Source organism: Dipodomys ordii, unplaced genomic scaffold (assembly GCF_000151885.1).
Source record: "Dipodomys ordii isolate 6190 unplaced genomic scaffold, Dord_2.0 Scaffold129, whole genome shotgun sequence".
In the NCBI taxonomy this organism is placed as follows: Eukaryota; Metazoa; Chordata; class Mammalia; order Rodentia; family Heteromyidae; genus Dipodomys; species Dipodomys ordii.
The window spans coordinates 858,533-871,657 of NW_012267345.1; positions in this window are offsets into that span (position 1 = coordinate 858,533).

Consider the following 13,125-nt stretch of genomic DNA (forward strand, 5'->3'; position numbering starts at 1 on the left):
TCTCACCAAAGCCAAAAACACCCCAAGAAAGAAAACAGCAAGCTACCACCAACCTGAACTTACAAGGTGTCACAAGAGAGGAGTGTACCATGGCTTACCACAAAACAGACTAAAAACGACAACCACTCCAACAAGTGGGATGTTGGGATTATGTCTATAATCCTAGCTACTGGGGAGACTGAGATCTGAGGACTGCGGTTTGAAGCTAGTCCACACAGGCCCAAGAAACTCTTATCTACAATCGCTCGCCTTGAGCTGAAGAGCGCAGGGACAGTGCCCCCAACCCCAGAGTTCAAGCCCTACGACCAACAAAAAAAAGGCTAAGTAAAAGCATGAAGCCACCAACCTCTCCTGGAAAACTGACTCATCTCCACCCAGATGGCCCAGGCAAAACTAACTTATTACATGCCTTCTACCTTGGTAGAGAAAAGTATATTTTTTAACTCTGTCCTTCCAAAATATAATTTTAAGTTGTAGAGTTGAGATTCTACAGAAAGATAAGATTATTCAAAGTAATTTCTTTTCAAAGTATACTACGTATTAAATTTAAAGTATTTCAATGAAAATTCCACTGGATGGTGATCTCCAAATTCAGAAAAAAGAAAAATCAAGATGCAAATTAATATGTATAATAGCTTTGGTATAAGAAAAGAAATCAGAAAGAGCACATGACCCAGGATCTAGGTGGTAAGGTTAGGAGAATCACAGGTTCACAGGTTCAAGGCCAGCCTGTCCCACACACTGAGATCTTCTTTCAAAAATAAAACAAGCCAGGGCTGGGAAGGTGGCTCAGTGGTAGACTGCTTGCCTTGCATGCACGAGGCCCTGGGTTCCATTCCTTAGCACTACATAGGTAGGAAAAGCCAGAAGTGGCGCTGTGGCTCAAGTAGTAGAGTGCTAGCCTTGATCTGAAGAGCTGAGAGACAGTGCCCAGTCCCAGAGTTCAGGCCCCATGACCAACAAGAAAAATAATAATAATAAAACAAGCCATGCACTGGTAGCTCAGGCCTGTAATCCTAGCTACTCAGGAGACTAAGACCTTTTATTGGGGGGGGGGGTTCGTTGTGGAGCTTGAACTCTGGGCCTCAGCTCTTCAGCTCAAGGCTAGCGTTCTACCACTTGAGCCACAATGCCACTTCCAGTTTTCTGGTGGCTCAGTAGTAGAGTGGTTGGGCCTTGAATGCATGACGCTCTGGGTTCAATTCCTCCGCACCACCTAAGGACAAAAAGCCAGAAGTGGTGCTGTGGCTCAAGTGATAGAGTGCTAGCCTTGAGCAAAAGAAGCTCAGGGACAGTGCCTAGGCCCTGTGTTCAAGCCCCAAAAACAGGCAAAAGAAAAAAAAAAGATTCCACAGGTCATTTTGTCTTTACTTCTGAGATCTTCCATGTCATACACAATGTTTATTCAATAAATGCCCTTTTTCACTCTCAACAGCACCGCAGTGATAGGCAAAAACAAGTGCCTTCAAAAGCCAGCAAAAAGAGGCTAAGGAGAAAGCGGCTGATGCATCTTTTAAGACAGACTAGTATGCTGTGAAAACACTAGCCATGTCCAATATAAGAAATAGTGGGGGGCTGGGAAGGTGGCTCAGTGGTAGAGTGCTTGCCTTGCATGCCTGAGGCCCTGGGTTCGATTCCTCAGCACCACATAAGCAGAAAAAGCCAGAAGTGGCGCTGTGGCTCAAGTGGTAGAGTGCTAGCCTTGAGCTGAAGAGCTGAGGGACAGCCTTCAGACCTAGAGTTCAAGCCTGGGACTGGCAAAAAATAAAAAAATAAAAAATAAAAAAAAGAAATAGTGGGAAAGCACTAGTCACAGGAGCCAAGGAAAGGAACAAAAACCACATCTAATGGCCTCAGGGGCATGTTTGAAGTGAGCATTGCCGATATGCAGAATGAATTTGCACTTAGAAAATTCAAGATTATTACTGAGAATGTTCAGGGCAAAAATTGCCTGACTTCCATAGCACAGATCTTACTCCTAAAAAAAATGTGTTCCATGGTCAAAAAGTGTCAGACCATGATTGAAGCTCTGATGTCAAGACATCTGTACAGACGGTGATGTGCTTCTTCTGTTCTGTACTGGTTTTATTTATTTATTTTTTAGATCCGGTCGTGGGGCCTGAACTCTGGGCATGGGCGCTGTCCCTCAGCTCTTCAGCTCAAGGCTAGCACTCTACCACTTGAGCCACAGTGCCACTTCCAGCTTTTTTCTTTTTGCTTATGTGGTGCTGAGGAATGGAACCCAAGACCTCATGCATGTAAGACAAGCGCTCTACCACTGAGCCACCTTCCCAGCCCTGGTTTTATTATTTTTTCAATGTCAACACCAGATATGCAAAACCTACTATGCTCATACCAAGAGGTTCCATAAATCTGAAAGATGATGGAAATCATGACCCCAGAAGCATAGACAAATGACTCGAAATAAGTAGTTAAGTAGATTCTAGACAGCATTGAGACACCAGAAAAAGCCTGCAGGCTGTTGACACATGTTGCCTCATTAGAAAGGTAAAACCACTGAAGAAGTCCATGTTTGAACAGAGAAAACTCAGGGAGCTTCATGGTGAAGGGTCATAATTCTAGAAAAGCTACTAGGGACAAGAACAGTGTCAAAGTTTGAATGAATCAACAAGTCCAAGAATCCATTTAAAATTCCTATTTTTAATAGTGACTAATAAAAAGTCCTATTTGTAAAAATAAATCAATAAATAAATAAAGTCGGGCACTGCTGGCTCACGCCTGTAAGCCTAGCTACTCAGGAGGCTGAGATCTGAGGAAGGCAGTTCAAAGCCAGCACCAGCAGGAAAGTCTGTGAGACTCTTATCTCCAATTAACCACCAGAAAACCAAGAGAGTGGTGCTATGGCTCAAAGTGTAGTGCAGGCCTTGAGTGAAAAAAGCTCAGGACAATGCCCAGGCCCTGAATTCGAGCCCCCATGACCAACAAAAGAAAGAGGAGGGAGGGAAGGGGGAAGAGAGAGATGAGGAGGAAGGAAGGAGGGAATTACAGTAACGGTCACTACTGGAACCAAGAAACCCAGAGGGGAAATCAGACCTAGGACATCTTCCACAGGAAACACACAAGACAAATGCTTCCATTTGAACAAATGAAGATGGAACTGACTCCTAGGGAACCAGCAGGGTCCTGGTGTGTGTCTGCTGATCCACACTCCTATTGGAGACCAAAAACTTTTTTCTTTTGTAGGTTGTGGAGCTTGAACTCAGGGCCTGGGTGCTGTCCCTGAGCTCTTTTGCTCAAGGCAAGTACTCTACCATGTTAAGCCTCAGCTCCACTTCTGGTTTTTGAATGACTAACTGGAGATAAAGAGTCCCAGGATCTTTTCTGCCCTAGCTGGCTTCCAACTGAAATCCTCAGATCTCAGCCTCCTGAGTAGCTAGGATTACACATGTGAGCCACCAGCGCCCAGCTAGAAAACTTATTTATAAACACAACTGACACTCTCCTTTGCCTCTCACACAGACTTTTCAACACTGACCCTCAGGAAATTAAGACAGAAAAGATGTGCAACCAGCTTCAGACCCAACAGAGTGAGGCTGTTTCAAAAAGCCAGGTGGTTAGACCAACCTCTGACCTCTAGGTTTAAAAATGGCAGGCTCGGGCTGGGAAGGTGGCTCAGTGGTAGAGCGCTTGTCTTGCATGCATGAGGCCCTGGATTCAATTCCTCAGCACCACATAAGCAGAAGAAAAAAAAAAAAGCCAGAAGTGGCGCTGTGGCTCAAGTGGTAGTGCTAGCCTTGAGCTGAAGAGCTGAGGGACAGTGCCCAGGCCCAGAGTTCAGGCCCATGACTGGACCAAAAAAAATAAATAAATAAAAAATAAAAATGGCAGGCTCCTGGGATTCAATGCAATCAGTAAACAAAAAACCCCAAACTTGCCCACAGCTAGGATCAATCACCTTTCCTCCTAAGACACCATGACCCTCAGTAAAACTTCACTGAAATAGTTTATAAAAATAATCTCACCCATTTTAAGCATATAATCTGATGAGCTGGGCATAATCAGCTAGGTGACCACCACTGCAATTAAGATGCTAATGTCCCTGGCTATGAAGTTACACTGTACCAGCCCTGGTGTAGACTGCAATAATTTAGCTCTGCGTGCATGCATGTGTTACTGGTAGTGGAACTTAGGGCCTCACACATGTTAATCAAGAAAGTGTTTTGAACTATGCATCTATCCCCTAGTTAGCTTCTTCTAGGTTCTCTGGGGACAGACAGACCCATGTAAATACACGGCCTTCGTGCTGGCCTCCCACTTGGCCGTCACTGGCATCGCTGCTGACTTGTCAGAACACACTCCTCTGCACGCGCAGGCACCCAGCTCTGCCTCGCCTCTCACCACTCCTTGGGACTCTCAATGAAGAGTCCCACAGGGATGTGAGTTCCCCTTCTCCTGGTAAGCCAGCCCTACATTTGGCCTTCACTCTCAGACTCAGACGTCTTCCTTGGCAGGGTGGAGAACCACCACATGCATGGCCAATACAACCTGCATGGCATCCCTCTGGGGTTTAACTGGCACTTCCCTTAACAATGTGAGAGACTTCACACGCTTACTGCCCACTTATGCATCTTCCCATTTCTAAACCTTCAACTCTTAAAAAGACCTGTGTCCTCCTAACGTGTACAAAGGCCCTTTGCGTGTTCTAGATGCAAGCTCACTGTGAGGATATAAATGTTTTCTCCACGTCCCTGAGCTTGCCTTTTCATCTCCTTAACAATGTCTGTCACCTACACAAGTTTTCTCTTAATCCACTCATTTTTCTGCTCTGTGGGTCCGGCTATTCATCCTAGGAGACCTTTCCCCAGACACAGTCACGCAGACGCCATGGCAGTCGCCAGGCTGCCCGTCCACCAGCATCCTCTTCTTAGCAACTCAACATCGCTAGTGATGTTAGCACTACTGCGAGCCGCAGTGACTAAGGCTGGCAATCCACAGTGCCCTAGACCCCACACTCCCTGCTCACCCCCTTCTCTAGAAGACCACTAGAGGAAGGCCTGCAGGCTCCAGGAGCCAAGCCCCACCAGACTGGCCTCACCTCCCTCTGTCTGAAACAGGAGCCCAGATCCCATGCACTCAGGAGCCCACACAACAAGGGGGGCCTTGGCAGAAGGGACACTTGCCCAAGACACTGTGGCAGGCAGCTCAGCCCTCCTCTGCCAGTACAGAGCTCCTGCCACAAACCCCAAGGTACATCAGTTGGCTTGGAACAAATCAGGCTTTGCCATAAGAAAAGTGGCCCTAGTTTCCACGGTAAGAATGTCACAGAATATAAACAAACACTATCAAATTTCAATCATACCAAAAAATGGCAAAAATCACAGAAGCAACCACCTACTCTTACAACCACCTGGAATTCCTCCTCCAGACACAGGTGCCACTCCAAGAGCAAGCACCAACTCTCAGAAGACTGCTCCAGGCGAGACCCCCCAACCACTCTTCCTCCCATGCCACCCTTTCCCTCCATCAACATCAGAAGCGTCTGCCCGCCAAGAGCTGTGTCTGGGAAGGTGGTTTGTAAATGCAAAGCTATATGCGACAGGAATCAAAGATCAACATCACCCCAAAGACAGAGGGATCTGGGGTGGAGTCACTCCTCTGCCAGCTCTGCAGGGGAGGGTAAGAGGGGGGCTCTGGGTCCCCTGAGCCCATACAGCACTCCAGCATTCTACAGATGTTTCGCTAAAACCCCTGCGTGCACACTCAGCTGGAGAACCAAAGACACCGCACCCTGCCCACGCCTGCAAGGGCACTAGGAACTGCCCCCTGTGGGTGGGCCAGCTAGCCTGCAACTCCGTGTGTGTGCCTGAGTCCATCGGAGACCCATGAAGCAGGCCCCATGAGGAAAGCCACCGCCTGAAGCGCGCGGCTCAGTGTGCATGACACCAGGCAAGAGCACTGGAGGCTGACTTTGTTTTCCTCTACTCTAGCTGGTGGTCAGCGGGTCCTAGCTGGGCTCCCAGACAGGCCTCATCCACACTCATGAGACTTGCTCTGCCGTGCCAATCTGTAAGATCCCCATTTGAAAGCTACACCCTAATTATGCATGGCCCTCTCCTCCCCTCTGCACCCTACGCTCTCAAGGTTACCAGGGTGCTACCGTTCCTCTGCTAGCCTCCCAATCCAACAGCTGGCACCTGCCCCCATGTGCCTTCTTCAGACATGGCAGTGCTTGTGCTCACCTTCTACACCAAGGGTCAGAACTACACACCCTGGATCGGCAACCTACCCGCATAGTGGATGTAGAACACCAGCCCTGCAGGGCGTGGGTGTGGGCACTGCGCACCCAAGTCCTCAGCTCCTGCCTGCGATGCTGCCCTGTCCCTCCTGTCCCTCCCTGCACCAGAACCAGTCGGGCCATCTCATTCTTCTGCTCCACAATCTTCTGCAGCTCTATCCTGCACGCTTCCAAGTCTACACATCTCCCCACACCCAAGACCTCCTGAGCCACAGCCCTCTCACACCCACGATAACTCACTCCTCGATACCCTGGACCATGCCCTCCCCAGTCCTTCACCTCCTGTGTCTACCCAATCCCTGCCCATCATCTAGCCACCAGCAGGTACTCAGCTTCACATCTAATAAATGGATCCCCTTAAAGATGATCTAAGACGGATCCCATCTTCTCATTTACCCCACGGTCACCAACTCACCAAGAAGGTAATTGCTTCCTAAAGCTGGCAGGAAGGCCAGGCCACACTTAATTGTAAGTGCAGGCCTTATGTAAGACACCACACACACACACACACACACATACACATACACACACACATACATGCACACACACATACACACACATACACACACACATACACACATACACACACATACATACACACACACACATACATACATACACACACACACACACACACACACACACACACACACACACACGGCATATTTAGGGGCAGGGCACAGCAGCAATCAGGGCAAATATACAGATGGAGGGTTTGGTCCTGAGCCAAGAAGAACCTGTCCTCCATCTCTCTCCTGCCTCCTACCCCTTCCCTTTTCCATCCCTTGCCCTCTCACTTCTCTGCCACACCCTCCTCCCACCAGCCTGAGCTTCTCGTGCTCCCCAACCTCAGTCCTACCTCCCACCCTTCTTGAAGGCAGTCCTCTGGCAACTCCTCCCAAAGTATCAGTACTTGCTAGTATCTGGGGGGAGGGATGGAGTCCAGAGAGGTACCCTCAATGGCAAAGACAGCCCCTGGGACAGTGTCTAGGCAGCACTCCCTCTCTAGCCTCCTACAGCCCCAAAACAAAAAGTCAAGGGCTATAAATGGTCCAATTCCACAATGACAGACTAAAGAAACAAGAAACATCAGCTCAGGTATGAAGGGAGAGCAGGCTTCGGAGTGAGGTACAGACAATGAGGCCCCACCTAGGCTGTGAGCTGACAGATCCAACCCTAGAGAAAAGAACACACTTGGCCAACAGGCCCCCAGAAGCCCCACCCAGCCAACCTGGCCAAACAATACAATACAATACACCTGCTCCACACTCCCACTGCATCTACCACACACAGGCAAGCAGGCCATCCATCTGCCTTTAGACACCCTGAGAAGCCAGGTGAGGAAAACGCTGACTGGAGAAAGCCCAGCCGCCAGGCGGAGAGAAGCCAGGCAGGAGAATCCAGGGAAGATACTGGGGGGAGGGCAGGGAGAGGACCTGGCAGGGAGGACCCAGGAAGGGGGACCTTCTTCACTGAGCAGTGAAGAACTCAGGCAGGAAGAAACCAAGAGAAAGGACCAGGCAAGGCGGACCCAAGGGGGGACCTAGGGATCTGAGACCCAGGTAGAGAGGACCTGGGGGAAAACCCAAGCAGGAAGGATCCCCTCCAACTATATAACTCAGAGGGCTGAGAAGCACCTAGAACAGGGGAGCAAACAAACAGCCATCTGGAAAGAAGAGAAAACTCTGGAGACGTGGAAGCAGGCTGCCTTGCCCTGCACTACCCCGGCATTACTAATGCAGGGCAACATGGAACCCCTCCTCAGCCCACCTCGAGGCCAACTGCCGTCCTTGAGGGTGCCTGCTGACTCTCTGGGGTTCTCTGCCTAGCCCCGGGACAGGGACTTTGCCCAGTATCCCTACACGGCACCAGACCACAAAGCCACAGAATGAAGGCAGGACTCTCAGGAACCAAAGGCCACCCACTTTTGGACAGGCTTCTCTGTGGTACAACCAGAATTATCCACCAGCAACATTCTGCCACCTGCACACACGGCACCCACATCCACAACAAGCTAGGCTACCTTCGTCCGGGGTAGCTCTTTTGCTTTATTTGCCCAAAACTCAGTCTCTCCTCATACTCTCAGCCTTCTGTGTCCAGAGTTCCTCCTGAGGAGCCTGCCCCCCCCCCTCAGTCACAGCCCTGGGCCTCGCCACCTTGGAAACCACATCCAGCAGTGTGTAAGCACTTCTCCCCAGCACACTGGCTTCTCCAGGATATTCTGTCCCTCCACTTTCTATGGCCATTTAGAGAGCCCTTCAACCGGGTCTGGGCAGACGGGTCTCAGAGGGGACAGAGTTGTCCATACCCACAAGGAATACTTCAGGGAGAAATCCCATTCTGGCTATCTGACCCTGTTCCCTGGGTAAACTGAGACCACCAGTCCCCTGGGCCAGCCACCAGCTTTCCAGCCTCCATAAGGCTGACCTGACAGGGGCTCCAGCCATCCACTTCACCCATAACCCCCTTCCACAGTGCCAGGCACCCCCTCCTGCTTAGCCTTTGATGCCCTTCCTAGATGCTTCTACATGATCAGTTCTTCCTTTTACCCAGCTTCAAGTCAGCATTCAGTGCATGGCCACTGATCTTGGGAAATTCAAGATCTGGAGTGGTGGAGGACTGTGCAGCCAGGCCAAGGCTCAGCAGAAGAGGAGGAAGCTCACACCAGCCTCACACTGGCAAGTGTACTGAAAACCAGCACCACAGATACAACAGCCATGTGAAATACTGACAACACTTCATTTTGCTGTCACGTACTATTAGGAATTGTAAGACAACACTACTAGGACTACTGAAAATTTGTTCTTGAAGTCGGGCGCTGGTGCCTTACACTTGTAATCCTACTCAGGAGGCTGAGTCTGAGATTCACAGTTCAAAGCCAGCCCAGGAGAAGTCTGTGAGACTCTCATCTCCAATTAACCACCAGAAAACCGTAAGTGGCGCTGTGGCTCAAGTGGTGCTGTGACTCAAGTGGTAGAACACTAGCCTTGAGCTGAAGAGCTGAGGGACAGCACCCAGGCCCAGAGTTCAAGGCCCACAACCGACCAAAAAAAATTAAATTGTTCTTGAAAGCTAAAAATAAAAGCTCACACCTGTAATCTCAGCTATGCAAGAGGCCACGACAGGAAGGCTTGTGGTTCAAGACCAGCCAAACAAAAAGACAGCAAGATTCAATCTCAATTAGCAAAACAAGCATAGTAACACACTTTTGATTCTAGCTAAGTGGTAGGTAGGATGATCCCAGTCTAGGCTTTTCCAGGATAAAAACAAAGACCTACCTGAAAAATAAAGCAAAAAGTGGCTGGAGAGCATAGCTCAAATAACAGTGTGCCTGTCTAGCAACCCAAGGTCCTGAGTTTAACCAATAGCACTACCAAAAGAAACACACACACACACACACACACACACACACACACTCCTTAAAAACATCTATAAGTCAGCCAGGCGCTGGTGGCTCACACCTCTCATCCTAGCTACTCAGGATACTAAGATCTGAGGATCAAGGTTCAAAGCCAGCCCAGGCAGGAAAGTCCGTGAAACTCTTATCTCCAATAAACCACTAGAAAACCGGAAGTGGTGCTGTGGCTCAAGCAGTAGAGTGCTTGCCTAGAGCTGAAGAGCTGAGGGATAGTGTCCAAGCCCAGAGTTCAAGTCCCACAACCAATAAAAAAAAAAAATCTATAAGTCAGACTCTGTTACACACAAACCCTTCTCTTTTTTTTTGTTTTCTGTTTTTTGTGTTTATGAGGATTATAGTTTGAAGCCATTCAAGGCAGAAAAGTCAGTGAGACTTTTTTATCTCCAATTACTCACCAAAAAATAGAAGTAGAGCTGTGGCTCAAGTGGTAGAGTCCCAGCCTTGAGCAAAAAGCTAATGGACAGCATCCAGGTGCTGACTTCAAGCTTGAGTAACAACAAGCTCACACACATGCACACACACTGAAAAACAAAAACAAAAACAAAAAAACTATCTTTTACCAGTTCCACTATCAGTGGCCTGCATTCTCACACAAAACACTTTCTCTGAAACCCCCCAGAGCATCCTCATCTTCCGCAGGGCTGGCCCAGTCCACTGCCAAAAGGCAGTCATGCATCAAACCATCAACCTTCTTCACACAGTCCGGGTACCAGGATCCTCAAGTGTCCACTGTGGGCTCCCTTATTCTTTTGTCCTCTCTACCCACCTCCAGATGCAGAATGGCACAAAACTAGATTTCAGGTCACTTTTGCTGTCCCTTCCCCATACCAGGTGACTGTCCAACTCTATCTCTAACAACCCAAATTCTCGAGATTTATAGATAATTAAAGTAAACAACCTGTTCTCAGATGGTCCCCCTGTACCTCTGAAGAGCAACAACTGGACACCTGTGGACAAGCTGCCTGTGGCCAAGGCTAACAGCTACCACCTCGCGCCCATCACACTTCCGTGTGCACATAAGACCCCTGAAAGAGTAGTGTGCTTCTTGTGATAAAAAATGACCCAAATGGCCATGACAGAAGAAACCACAGTGCCTTCACAAGAGACATGTCATATGGCCATGGGGAAAAAGGCCAGGTACTTACACCATCACAGGAAAGAGCCCAGAAATAGGCAGAGCAGTAGTAAGAGGCCCATGAGGCATGTGTGCCTAGGAGTGAAGAGGAGGAGCCCACGGAGCATTCCCAAGGGGCATGACAGCTGCCAAAGGCTGGGACAGTGTCTGCCATGTGTGGTCAAACTGACAGGGTGTGTGCGGATGCTTATTAAACTGTGAATGAAAATCACCACATTAATGAAAGCAGGCCACGCCATGACAAGGACCATGACTAACTCAGGTCTGTGCATCTAAAATCCAGAAGCACACACCCTGCTCCTGCATGGCTTCCCATCCCAATTAATGGCCTCCAAAATGCCAGCCACTGACCCACAGTCAGATCACACTGCTTCTGAGACTCCCTGACTCACGCCCCAGGCATGCAAGCTACTCTGCCCCACACCAGGCCCCACACTGCGAAAGTGAGTAGTGTTCTTGCTTGACTGACAAGACTGTGGCAGACACCACTGGTAGAACAGGCCACCCAGAGGTACAGGCTCCAATGAGTAGCACTACTATCAGAGCCAGCACCCCACCAAGACAAGCTAGCTGCATCTCCTCAGCCCAGAGTGACACACAGACATGTGGTAGCAAGCAGGAATGCCAAACTCTGCAGACCTTAAATGTGAGTGTGCGTCCCCATAACGGGGTGCTGACCACGTGGCAGGGCAGAAGCAGACCCAGAGGCAGGAACACAGAGCATGACCCTTGGGGACAATATGCTTCCAAGAAGCCATGGGACCAGAAAACCAGAAGTGGCGCTGTAGCTCAACTGGTAGAGCGCTTGCCTTGAGCTGAAGAGCTGAGGGACAACGCCCAGGCAAAAAAAAAAAAAAAAAAAGAAGCCATGGGAGTTCTCAGTGGAGCAGACATGATGCAGAGGACAAAGTAGGGAAGGAGTACCTAGAGCAAGAGCAGTAAGGATGGTCCAACAGCAGGGTACAACGGAGCCACAGGGATACTAAAGCCAAAGCTGTAACATCTCCATGCCTGGCACCTGCCAAGGGCACCACACAACACCTGCCAGAGGTTATATCAGGGGCCGATTCAAAGCAGCTCTAAGAATACACCATTACAAGAACAAAGGAAATACTCTAGTACAAATAACTGTTAAAAAGAATAAATGACGCTGCTGGCTCACGCCTGTAATCCTAGCTACTCAGGAGGCTGAGATCTGAGGATCGCGGTTCAAAGCCAGCCCGGGCAGGAGAGACCATGAGACTCCTATCTCCAATAAACCACCAGAAAACCGGAAGTGGCGCTGTAGCTCAAGTGGTAGAGCGCTCGCCTTGAGCTGAAGAGCTGAGGGACAGCGCCCAGGCCCAGAGTTCAAGCCCCACGACCGACCAAAAAAAAAAAAAGAATAAATGATTGTCAGAAACTATGACAAATGCCAGGCACCATGCCTGTAATACTAGCTACTCAGGAGGCTGAGATCTGAAGATCACAGTTTGAAGCCAGTCCAGGCAGAAAAATCCCAATGAGACTCTTATCTCAAAAACTGGAAGTGACGCTGTGGCTCAAGTGGTAGAACGCTAGCCTTGAGCACAAAGAGGTTCAGAGACTGTGCCCAGATCCTGAGATCAAGCCTCACAACCAACCAAAAAAAAAAAACTTTTAAAAAAAGACAAGCCAGACACAAGACTGATCACACCTATAATCCTAGCTACTCAGGAGGCTGAGGTCTAAGGATAGAGATTTGGAGCTAGCTCAGACAGACAAATCCAAAAGACTTCTCTCCCCAACTAACTAGCAAAAAAGCTGGCCAGGCACTGGTGGCTCACGCCTATAATCCTAGCTACTCGGGAGGCTGAGATCTGAGGATCTCAGTTCAAAGCCAGCCAAGGCAAGAAAGTCTGTGAGACTCTTCAATTAACCACCAGAAAACCAGAAGTGGTGCTGTGGCTCAACTGGTACTGTGGCTCAAGTGGTAGAACACTAGCCTTGAGCTGAAGAGCTAAGGGACCGTGCCCAGGTCCAGAGTTCAAGCCCCATGACCAACAACAACAAGCTGAAATAGAGTCATAGTGCAAATGGTAGAGTGTCAGCTATGAACAAAAAGAAACAAGAAGAGGCCCTGAGTTCAAGCCCTGGTACAAGGAGGCAGGGTGGGAAGGAGGGAAAGATACAAGCTACACACAACGGCTCACACCTGTATGACTAGCAAAGCTAAAGAAGATTATGGAGCCAAGCGCTGGTGGCTCTCCCCACTAAGGGGGCTGAGATCTGAGTATCGCGTTTCCAAGCCAGCCAGGGCAGGAAAAGTCTGTGAGACTCTTATGTCCAATTAACCAC